Genomic DNA, 12,448 nt, shown 5'->3' on the forward strand with positions numbered 1-12,448 from the left:
GTGCCCCTGCCAGACTCTGAAGTACCGAATTTCCACCCCCTTCTGTTTAATGGATCTGAAGACATTTTTACTCTTGTATGTTGCTTAGTGCATTTCCACCGACACTCACCCGACCACTCTTGTGACAAGCTCCCGACATTTCTTGCATTCCTCGCAATCAACCTTTTTCAAAGCTCCTTTTTTCTTTCTTAATTTGCAATCAGCTGTCATATTGATTCATTTTGGGGCCATTTCTTTGACTCTATTCTTGCTAATGTAACAAACTAATGGATCTTTGCATTCTGATGGATGTCTTTGAAGGTATTCCATGCGTCCTGTTAATAAATGACTCTCCCTGTCAATTTATTATTCCTCTTCCCTCATGCCTTGCTATTTGTCCTTTTTAAACGTTTCTACTTAAGATTCACACACTTCACCACTGTATTCCCAACTGCCATTATTTAAAAATAAAATCTTCACAGCTCTCCCTTACAAGATACTTCCAAACCTTAGCTTTAACTTTTGTACATTTTCGCTTTCATTTCGGAACATAGGAACAGGAGGAGGCCGTTCAGCCCCTCGAGCCTGTTCAGCCATTCAATGAGACCATGGCTGATCTGTATCTGGCTGATCTGTATCTTAACTCCTTTACCCACCTTGGTTCGGTAACCCTTATTACCCTTTCCAAATAAAAATCTATCAACATCAGTTTTGACATTATCAATTGACCCCCAGCCTCGACAGCTTTTTGGGGGAGAGAATTCCAGATTTCCACTGCCCTTTGTGTGGAGAAGCGCTTCTCGACATCACCCCTGAATGGCCCAGCATTTATTGCCCATCCCTAACTTTAAAGTTCTGCCCCCTTGTTCTGGACTTTCCCACCAGAGAAAATAGTTTCTCGCTGTCTACCCTATAAAATCCTTTAATCATCTTAAACACCTCAATCCTTATATACACCGTAAGCACCTTCACCACACGGACTGCAGCGGTTCAAGGCGGCGGCTCACCACCACCTTCTCAAGGACAGTTAGGGATGGGCAATAAATACCGGCCTTGGCAGCGACGCCCACATCCTGTGAATGAATAAAAAAACTAATAAATGTTAGATGACCCCTTAATCTTCTATGCTCAAGTGAATACAAGCCTAGTTCATACAACCTGTCCTGAGAAATTAACTCCTCTATCTATGGTATCAGTCTGGTGAATCTGCACTGCATGTTCTTATTTCATTATTGTTCTTTTTGACTTACCACTTGTTGGAATTCTGCTGGGCTTCCATTACCATTTTTAATTTTCTCATATTATGAATAATCATATTCAAAAGGTCTGCACGGTCCAAGGTTAGATTACGAATTTAAAGGGTGAAAAAACATTTTCACTGATCCAATCTTAACTTTGTGTTTCTCTCTCCTTGGATCGCTGAAATGAATAGATGGGAATAACTGACTGACTAATAGGGGCAGTGGTCGAGGTTACCAGCTTCAGAGCAGATCGCTGCAGTCACTGCATTATCATCATACGAGGTTACCAGCTTCAGAGCAGATCGCTGCAGTCACTGCATTATCATCATACGAGGTTACCAGCTTCAGAGCAGATCGCTGCAGTCACTGCATTATCATCATATCATCATAGGCAGTCCCTCGGAATCGAGGAAGACTTGATTCCACTCTTAAAAATGAGTCCTTAGGTGACTGAACAGTCCAATATGAGAACCACAGCCCCTGTCACAGGTGGGACAGATAGTCGTTGAGGGAAGGGGTGGGTGGGACTGGTTTGCCGCACGCTCTTTCCGCTGCCTGCGCTTGATCTCTGCATGCTCTCGGCGATGAGACTCGAGGTGCTCAGCGCCCTCCCAGATGCACTTCCTCCACTTAGGGGGATCTTTCACCAGGGACTCCCAGGTGACAGTGGGGATGTTCAGGGAGGGTGTCCCTGTAACGTTTCCTCTGCCCACCTTTGGCTCATTTGCCGTGAAGGAGTTCCGAGTAGAGCGCTTGCTTTGGGAGTCTCGTGTCTGGCATGCGGACAATGTGGCCTGCCCAGTGGAGCTGATCAAGTGTGGTCAGTGCTTCGATGCTGGGGATGTTGGCCTGGGCAAGGACGCTGATGTTGGTGCGTCTCTCCTCCCAGGGGATTTGTAGGATCTTGCAGAGACATCATTGGTGGCATCTCTCCAGAGACTTGAGGTGTCTACTGTACATGGTCCATGTCTTTGAGCCATACAGGAGGGCGGGTATTACTACAGCCCTGTAGACCATGAGCTTGGTGGCAATTTTGAGGGCCGGTCTTCAAGCACTCTTTTCCTCAGGCGGCCGAAGGCTGCACTGGCGCACTGGAGGCGGTGTTGAATATCATCATCAATGTCTGCTCTTGTTGACTGCAGTCGCTGCACCCAATACTCGAAACCACTGCCGAGTGACTGAAGGCCGGATTGTAGTGTTGACGCTCAGGTCAAGGAGTTCAAATTGAACAGTTTGGGGCAGATTTTCACTTCCTCCCTGCTCTGTTTTTAGCCCTGGAGCGGCGGCAAAGGCGGCAGTGAGGTGTTCTGGGCGGGCGGTCAGCCTCCAGCGCCCCGCGGTGATCCTCGGGTCAGGTTTAGCGGTGGCGCAGAGCAGCACCGACCGGAAGAGCTGCGCCCGAGTGCAACGCCCCCTGGTCGCGACACCGGTGTGATTTTGGACTCATGCCCGACCCCTCCGCCCCGCAGCGCACCCAACAGTGAACGCCCGGGAAATCGGGTTGGTCCAACGATACTGACAGCGGAGAGGTAGGTAATGCAGTCCTTAGGTAAGGTAGTAATTTTTTTGCGATTTGTGTTGTGGTGGTGTGCGCAAAGTTTTGGGAATGTTTTTGTGTTTTTTTGTGTTCTCCCCCCCTCCAGGCATCTCTGGGAATGCTCCCGGCCTGGTTCTTTAACTCGGGAGTTTCCCACGCTAACACCCTCAGAGAGGTGTACAAAGCCTCCCTTAGTACCGCGCCCCCTGACTCAGGGCCCAGCTGCCCAATGTTACTGACTGAGGCGCAAACTGTTCCCGAGCACTAACTTTAGCGCCCGCCACCATTACCGCCCCAAAATCATCAAAGCCGAAAAACCAGCCCTGAGTCCACTAGTGAAAACCTTCAACTTTCACAAACCTTCCTGTAAAATAAATAGCTCAACCAAAAGTCACCAGAGCAGAACACATGTGCGAACCACCAATGCAAAGTATTTCTGCAGAGTCCGTGAGACCGATCTCCCATTCTGGGAGAGCCCTGGACAATCCGGGAGGGTTGGCAACCCGAAGATTCTGTCTCACCCATCCAGACTGGAGGGGAGGGGGAGAGCTGTATTTGGAAAGAGTGTGCATAATTTTAAAAGTTCGACCTGCGCCCCCTACCCTCATCCTCTTCTCAAGGCCCAGCTTACTGCAGCTCCTCATCAACAAGCATGCAAGAGCCTCTTTCAGCATTGAGCAATTTTCAACACACTACAATTAGGCTGTTAATCCACTGTGGCTCATACTGCAAGCTATTGCCAAAACTGTCCAAATATTGACGATGTTGTTTCACGAAGCCAAAGTGTGCACAAATATATACACTTGGCCCTTCGCTGTTCAGTCTTGTAATGTATGCAGCTGTGAGTATGCTCATAACTATTTCAGTTGTGAACATTAAACAAGTGCCCCGTGGCTAAAAGCTGTCGGGGGGTGGAGGGCACTAAAACCGATAAACATAGACAAATTAAACTTTAAACATTAAGGGCCAAATTAAAATTTGGTTGCCGGGGGTGATGATGCACTCCAGTCCCTCCGGTGCCCACCTCTCGCAGAAGGCCTCGAGCGTACCGGTGACACCGCGTGCTCCATCTCCAAGGACACCCTGGCTCAGATGTACACGCGGAAGAGAGGCAGGCAGTCGGGCTGAACGACCCCCTCGACCGCCCGCTGTCTGGACCGGCTGATGGCACCCTTGGCCGTGCCCAGGAGCACTCCTACAAGGAGGCCCTCGGACCTACCCGCTCCCCTCCGCACAGGGTGCCCAAAGATAAGGAGTGTGGGACTGATGTGCAAACAGAATTTGAGGAGCAGCCCCCTTCAAATATTGGAAGAGGGGCTGCAACCTCGCACATTCAACATAGACATGGAATATGGACTCTTCCAGACCGCAGAAATTGCAGGCGGCCTGGGAGCCAGTGAACCACTTCTCTATGCAACACCCTCCAGGCCAAGTCCCCAATAAATAGTGGGAGGACTCCCGCGTAGAGTGCCCTCCATCGGGGACCCCCGCCTCCTCCGGACGGCAAGATGGTACGCCATGGCGTGTCCGGACGGCAGGCGAGGATGGCAAAGTTGAGAGTGTGCAGGAGCAGCCCGTACAGGAAACCCCTCCGTGCAGAACTGAAAGACACAGAGGGGATTTCCCCGAGGAGGCTCAGGGAGTGAGGCGACGGCTCCCGAGGGAGGGTCCGGGGTTTGGCGCCGATGAGAAATTCCATCCGGATGGTGGTCAGTTTGGACGGGATCTCCCCACGTGCTTGAGCCTCCTCGATACACCTAACGGAGTCAGCGCCGAGCGCTGTTTTTAGCGACTGGATGGCATTGGCTGCGCGGCGGACGCCGGCCCAGGATAGGGGCCGTGCCAGCATGTCTGGCGCCATCCAGCCCGCTCCTCCGCCATCGAGCAGGTCCCTGACCCTGGTCACCTCACCAGCCACAACCCTCTCATCCGCCTGCCACCTAAAACCACGGTCGTGGAGGTGAGTATGCTCACAGGCTGGTAGAGCTGTTGAGTGGGAGTGGCTTAGCTAGGGCACGTGATGTTCATGTTAAGTCCTGACTCTAATATACTGACTTACACGAGACACATGCTGAAGTCAAGGTCACTCAGGACCTGCACCTTTAATTCCAGCTCTCCAGTGCTGCACTTGCCTGAGACCTCCCTTTATATACCTCAGTGGGACAGGTATGGAGTGTCTCCTGCAAGTGCACCCCTGGTGGTAAGTTATGCTTATTGTTACAGGTCATATCCAGTTACAGTCATGTATAGCATGGTAAGATACAGTTATATACAGTAATGTGAGATACATGACATCACCCTCCCCCAAGGTCTTCTTGCCTTTATAGATTCAGTCTCTCAGGTGGTCTGCACTCTCGCATGGAGCGTCTTAGTTGTGGTTCAGTTGTTTGCCTTGGTGCCTGTTTTTCATTCGGTGTGATTGCTGGTATCTCCTCTGGGCTGTCTGTTTCGTTCGGTGTGATTGCTGTTATAAGTACATAAGACGAACATAAGAATTAGGAACAGGAGTAGACCATCTAGCCCCTCGAGCCTGCTCCGCTACTCAACAAGATCATGGCTGATCTGGCCTTGGACTCAGCTCCACTTACCCGCCCGCTCTCCATAACCCTTAATTCCCTTATTGGTTAAAAATCTATCTATCTCTGATTTGAATACATTCAATGAGCTAGCCTCAACTGCTTCCCTAGGCAGAGAATTCCACAGATTCACAACCCTTCTCAGCTCGGTTTTAAATTGGCTCCCCCATACTTTGAGGATGTGCCCCCTAGTTCTAGTCTCCCCGACCAGTGGAAACAACCTCTCTGCCTCTATCTTGTCTATCCCTTTCATTATTTTAAATGTTTCTATAAGATCCCCCCTCATCCTTCTGAACTCCAGCGAGTAAAGACCCAGTCTACTCAATCTATCATCATAAGGTAAGCCCCTCATCTCCGGAATCAGCCTAATGAGTCGTCTCTGTACCCCCTCCAAAGCTAGTATATCCTTCCTTAAGTAAGGTGACCAAAACTGCATGCAGTACTCCAAGTGCGGCCTCACCAATACCCTATACAGTTGCAGCAGGACCTCCCTGCTTTTGTACTCCATCCCTCTCGCAATGAAGGCCAACATTCCATTCGCCTTCCTGATTACCTGCTGCACCTGCAAACTAACATTTTGGGATTCATGCACAAGGAGCCCCAGGTCCCTCTGCACCTCAGCATGTTGTAATTTCTCCCCATTCCAATAATATTTCCTTTTACTGTTTTTTTTCTAAGGTGGATGACCTCACACTTTCTGACATTGTATTCCATCTGCCAAACCTTAGCCCATTCGCTTAACCTATCTAAATCTCTTTGCAGCCTCTCTGTGTCCTCTACACAACCCGCTTTCCCACTAATCTTTGTGTCATCTGCAAATTTTGTTATACTACACTCTGTCGCCTCTTCCAGGTCATCTATGTATATTGTAAACAGTTGTGGTCCCAGCACTGATCCCTGTGGAACACCACTAACCACCGATTGCCAACCCGAAAAGGGCCCATTTATCCCGACTCTCTGCTTTCTGTTAGCCAGCCAATTCTCTATCCATGCTAATACATTTCCTCTGACTCCGCGTCCCTCTATCTTCTGCAGTAACCTTTTGTGTGGCACCTTAGCGAATGCCTTTTGGAAATCTAAACACACCACATCCATCGGTACACCTCTATCCACCATGCTCGTTATATCTTCAAAGAATTCCAGTAAATTAGTTAAACATGATTTCCCCTTCATGAATCCATGTTGTATTTGCTTGATTGCACTATTCCTATCTAGATGTCCCGCTATTTCTTCCTTAATGATAGCTTCAAGCATTTTCCCCATTACAGATGTTAAACTAACCGGCCTATAGTTACCTGCCTTTTGTCTGCCCCCTTTTTTAAACAGAGGCGTTACATTAGCTGCTTTCCAATCCGATGGTACCTCCCCAGAGTCCAGAGAATTTTGGTAGATTATAACGAATGCATCTGCTATAAATTCCGTCATCTCTTTTAATACCCTGGGATGCATTTCATCAGGACCAGGGGACTTGTCTACCTTGAGATCCATTAGCCTGTCCAGCACTACCCCCCTAGTGACAGTGATTGTCTCAAGGTCCTCCCTTCCCACATTCCCGTGACCAGAATTTTTGGCATGGTTTTTATGTCTTCCACTGTGAAGACCGAAGCAAAATAATTGTTTAAGGTCTCAGCCATTTCCACATTTCCCATTATTAAATCCCCCTTCTCATCTTCTAAGGGACCAACATTTACTTTAGTCATTCTTTTCCATTTTATATATCGGTAAAAGCTTTTACTATCTGTTTTTATGTTTTGCGCAAGTTTACTTTCGTAACCTAGCTTTCCTTTCTTTATTGCATTCTTAGTCATTCTTTGCTGACGTTTAAAATTTTCCCAATCTTCTAGTTTCCCACTAACCTTGGCCACCTTATATGCATTGGTTTTTAATTTGATACTCTCCTTTATTTCCTTGGTCATCCACGGCTGGTTATCCCTTCTCTTACCGCCCTTCTTTTTCACTGGAATATATTTTTTTTGAGCACTATGAAAGAGCTCCTTAAAAGTCCTCCACTGTTCCTCAATTGTACCACCGTTTAGTCTCCGTTTTATCTCGCCTGGGCTGTCTGTTGAGACTGCCCTTTCCTCAGGTTGTTCCACCTGTCTGTCCACCAGATGTGATGTGAGTTCCAATTTGTAGTCTGCCTCTGGTTCTTCAGTGTTATCAGTGAATCTACTTTTTACTTGGTCTACATGCCTCCGGCAGGTTTGGCCATTGTCCATTTGTACAACCAGTAGCCTGTTTCCCTCTTTGTCTGTTACTGTCCCTGCAAGCCATTTGGGACCCCGGCCATAGTTTTGCACAAACACTTTGTCCCCTATCTCATTCCACCTCCCCCTCGAATTTCGGTCATGGTACTCAGTTAGCTTTTGACTCTTAGCCTCAATAATTTCACGCATGTCTGGGAGGATTTACAAGAGCCTGGTCTTTACGGTTCGTTTCATCAATAGTTGCGCGGGGGGAAACCCCAGTCAACGAATGCGGACGAGATCTGTATGCCAGCAGCAGTCGCGACAGGCGGCTCTGCAGCGTGGTCCCTTGGATTCTGATTATGCCTTGTTTAATGATCTGCACTGCTCGCTCCGCCTGACCATTGGAGGCCGGCTTGAAAGGTGCCGTCTTAACGTGATTTATACCGTGGTCAACGATAAAATCGTGAAATTCTGCGCTGGTGAAATACGGACCATTATCACTGACCAATATGTCAGGAATGCCGTGCATTGCAAGCATGGTTCTAAGACTCTCCACAGTGGTGGAGGTGGTGCTCGAGTTTAAAATGGTGCACTCGACCCATTTTGAAAATGCATCAACGACTACAAGGAACATTTTGCCCATGAATGGGTCCGCATAGTCTACATGCACCCACGACCACGGTTTGGTGGGCCAGGGCCAGGGGCTTAGGGAGGCCTCCCTGGGGGCATTACTGAGTTGGGCACAAATGGTGCACCGCCGGACGCAGAGCTCCAAGTCCGCGTCAATGCCAGGCCACCAGACATGAGATCTGGTTATGGCCTTCATAAGGACGATTCCCGGGATGTAGCTCCCAGATAAACACCTCCCTGCCTTGTAAGGGCATAACTACTCGGCTGCCCCACATCAGGCAGTCTGCCTGTAGTGAGAGTTCATGCATGCGCCTATGGAAAGGTTTGACCTCCTCGGGGCAAGCATCGCGAGCCTCTGCCCAGTCACCGGTTAAAACACTTCTTTTAACTAGAGATAGCGTGGGGTCACTGGTCATCCAGGCTCTGATTTGGTGAGCCGTCATGGGCGAACCTGTGGATTCAAAGGCATTGATTGCCATGACCATCTCACAGTCCTGTTCGTCGGACTCTTCTGTGGTCACCAGGGGTAGCCTGCTAAGCGTGTGCCCACCGCTGAATGCGCGCCGAGGCGTTGGCATTTATTGCCTTGCACTCGGATAGTAGGGACGTGAGGGGTTTGTGGTCAGTTTCTAATGCAAACTTGGCCCCGAAAAGGTATTGGTGCATCTTTTTGACACCGTACACGCACGCGAGCGCCTCCTTCTCAACCATAACGTACCCGCGCTCCGCCCGCGAAAGTGACCTGGAGGCATAAGCAATGGGCTGCAATTTACCCGCATCATTGACGTGCTGTAAAATGCACCCAGCCTAGTACGCTGACGCATCACACATAAGGACTAACTTTTTACCTGGGTCAAAAAGGGCTAAAACACTCTTGGAACATAGAAGGTTGCGTGCCTTATTGAAGGCGCGTTCTTGGGCGTCCCCCCAAAACCAATCGCACCCCTTTCTGAGTAGCACGTGGAGAGGCTCCAGCAGTGTGCTCAAGTTCTGCCTAAAGTTCCCAAAGTAATTGAGTAGCCCGAGAAAGGCGTGCAGTTCCGAGACATTCCGGAGCCTGGGTACCAGGCGAATCGCTTCGGTTTTGGATTCGGTTGGGCGAATTCCATCAGTGGCAATCCTTCTGCCCAAAAATTCAACCTCAGGCGCGAGAAACAGACACTTGGATTTCTTAACTTTTAGGCCTACCCGATTCAATCGACTTAGTACTTCCTCAAGATTGCGGAGATGAGAGTCGGTGTCCCTGCCCGTGATGAGTATGTCATCTTGAAACACAACCGTCCCCGGGATGGACTTGAGCAGACTTTCCATGTTGCGCTGGAATATAGCAGCTGCCGACCTGATGCCGAATGGGCATCGATTGTACACAAAAAGGCCTCGATGTGTGTTGATGGTGGTGAGTAGCTTAGACTCTTCGGTCAGTTCTTGCGTCATATACGCAGATGTGAGGTCAAGTTTCGAGAAAAGTTTTCCTCCAGCCAACGTGGCTAATTGGTCCTCCGCTCTGGGCAGCGGGTATTGGTCCTTTAGGGAGGCTCTGTTTATGGTAGACTTGTAATCCCCACAGATTCGCACGGATCCATCAGGCTTCATGACGGGGACGATGGGGCTTGCCCAGTCGCTGAATTCCACGGGAGAAATTATGCCTTCCCGCAGAAGCCGGTCCAGTTCGTTTTCAATCTTTTCCCTCATCACATAAGGCACAGCTCTAGCCTTGTGATGGACCGGTCTGGTATTCTGTGTGATGTAGATTCTAACTTTAGCCCCTTTGAAGGTGCCCACACCTGGCTGAAAGAGATGTTCAAAACGGCTTAGAACTGTTGAGCAGGAGGTGCGTTCCAATTAAGTTCTGCTAGCCAGCTTCTCCCCAACAGGGCTGGGAGATCCCCGGGGACAATCCACAGGGAAAGTCGGTGCACCGTCCCTTTGTGTGTGACTGAGAGCATGGCGCTGCCAAGGACTGGGACAATTTCTTTAGTATAGGTACTTAGTTTGGTGTCGATCATTGTGAGTTTTGGTCTGTTGCTTTTGTGCGGCCACAGCTGTTCAAATTGTTGAACGCTCATGAGGGATTGACTGGCCTCCGTGTCCAGTTCCATGTTGACGGGTATCCCGTTGAGTAGAACCCTCATCATAATTGGAGGCGTCTTGGTGTAAGAACAGTGGACATTGATCATGTTAACCCGCTGTACCTCGGCATCCCGTGCACTGTTCCAACCGTCTTCTGGTCCGCTTTCCGATCCTTCCGATTCGTATACCAGCTGAGCTGCTGTTTTTCTGCACATGCGAGCCAGATGCCCTGTGTAGTTGCAGTTTCTGCAAACGGCATGCTGAAATTGACACACTCTGGTTGAATGCCTTCCCTCACATCTCCAACACAGACCGTTTCCATTGTTTCCGAAGGATGAGCTGCGTCTGACTGATCTCCCTTGAGCGTCTCTCAATTTGTTGTTGATTGCTCGCATTGTGGGTTGATGAGGTGTGATCGGCCGTTCATGGGGCCCTTGATTTTGATGGCTTCTGGTGCCACTGCCTGCTGTTGAAGGCTTGCTCTCCTGCCTTTGTCTATGTGTGGGGGTAGCGGTTTGTTTCACAATGTGAACCCCTTGTTCTGATGCCTCATTGGTTGTCGTACCCGAAGTATAGATCAGCCTCGTTTCTTCTTTGCCTGCCAGGAACATCTGTGCGACCAGTGCTGCTGCCTCTAGAGTCAAGTTCTTAGTCTCTATAAGCTTTCGGAATATGCCTGCGTGGCCTATTTCTTCAATAAAAAAAGTCTCTCAGTACTTCTCTCCTTAGTTCATTGGGGAACTCACATGAACTAGCCAGCCTCCGAAGTTCCGCCATGAAGTCGGGTATGCTCTGGCCCACACAGTGTCTGTAATTGTAGAACCTGTGTCTGGCCATGTGTAGGCTGCTCGCTGGCTTCAGGTGGTCTCTCACCAGTGTGCTCAACTCCTCAAACGACTTGCTTGCTGGTTTCTCGGGTGCCAGCAGGTCTTTATTTAAAGTGTATGTTTTCGAGCCATAGCTGGTCAAGAGATGGGCTCTTCTCTTGTCTGTCTTTTTGTCGCCCAGCCAGTCTTTGGTCACAAAGCTTTGCTGGAGCCTTTTCATAAAGTCATCCCAATTGTCTCCAGCATTGTATTTCTCATCTGAGCTGTTGGTAGCCATTCTGTGGATTCTGTGATCCCGTAACTCGTCGCCACTGTTAAGTCCTGACTCTAATGTACTGACTTACACGAGACACATGCTGAAGTCAAGGTCACTCAGGACCTGCACCTTTAATTCCAGCTCTCCGGTGCTGCACTTGCCTGAGACCTCCCTTTATCTACCACAGTGGGACAGGTATGGAGTGTCTCCTGCAAGTGCACCCCTGGTGGTAAGGTATGCTTATTGTTACAGGTCATATCCAGTTACAGTCATGTATAGCATGGTAAGATACAGTTATATACAGTAATGTGAGATACATGACAGTTCACAAGACTCAATAAAATCCCAGCCAGTTGTGTTCGGGGGATCCATGATGAGGCATGTGGGAGTGAGCTTGGTGGATGAACTGGTAATGTGTAATGTGGTTGTTAAACATTTTGCTAATACACCAACTAGTTCTTAATAGCAATGTGTTGCTATGAATTCTTAAGCAAAGAACCCATGAAGCAAACACATTACAGGTCTGAAGAATTCCATTGAGAGCTTATCACCCATGTTTTACCGGGTAATGCTATTCCCTCAGGGGCTAACTGTGGATCCTGTTTACCTGCTCTGACTACTGGACAATGCTTGATTCTTTCAGGAGATTTGCCTTATGAGAATTCCCTGAAATATGTGCATTAACTTGCATAACTTTCTTTTGTCAGTAACTGCACATCATTGGAACACATTGGGAGAGCAGAAATTGTTTTGCTGATAGCAGGGGTTATGAATGGTGATGTGAGGGCAATCAGTGATACCTTGTTGGCTGGAAATTCGACACATCCAGGAAGATTGGGTCTACCTCCCTCACGGTGCTGTGTACTGCTGTTGTTTTGGTCGTAAAGTGTCTTCTCCCTGTGGCCGAGTAGCTCCTCCCGGAGTCACAGTGCGGATTCCATCCCCTACGGGGCATAACGGATATGATTTTTGCAGCGCGACAGCTGCAGGAAAAATGCAGGGAACAGCGCCAGCCCTGATACATGGACTTCTTCAACCTTACAAAGGCCTTTGACACTGTCAACCGGGAGGGTCTGTGGAGCGTCCTCCTCCGTTTCGGATGCCTCCAAAAGTTCGTCAACATTCTCCGCCTGCTCCACGATG

This window comes from Pristiophorus japonicus, chromosome 21, assembly GCF_044704955.1.
Source record: "Pristiophorus japonicus isolate sPriJap1 chromosome 21, sPriJap1.hap1, whole genome shotgun sequence".
Taxonomy (NCBI): domain Eukaryota; kingdom Metazoa; phylum Chordata; class Chondrichthyes; family Pristiophoridae; genus Pristiophorus; species Pristiophorus japonicus.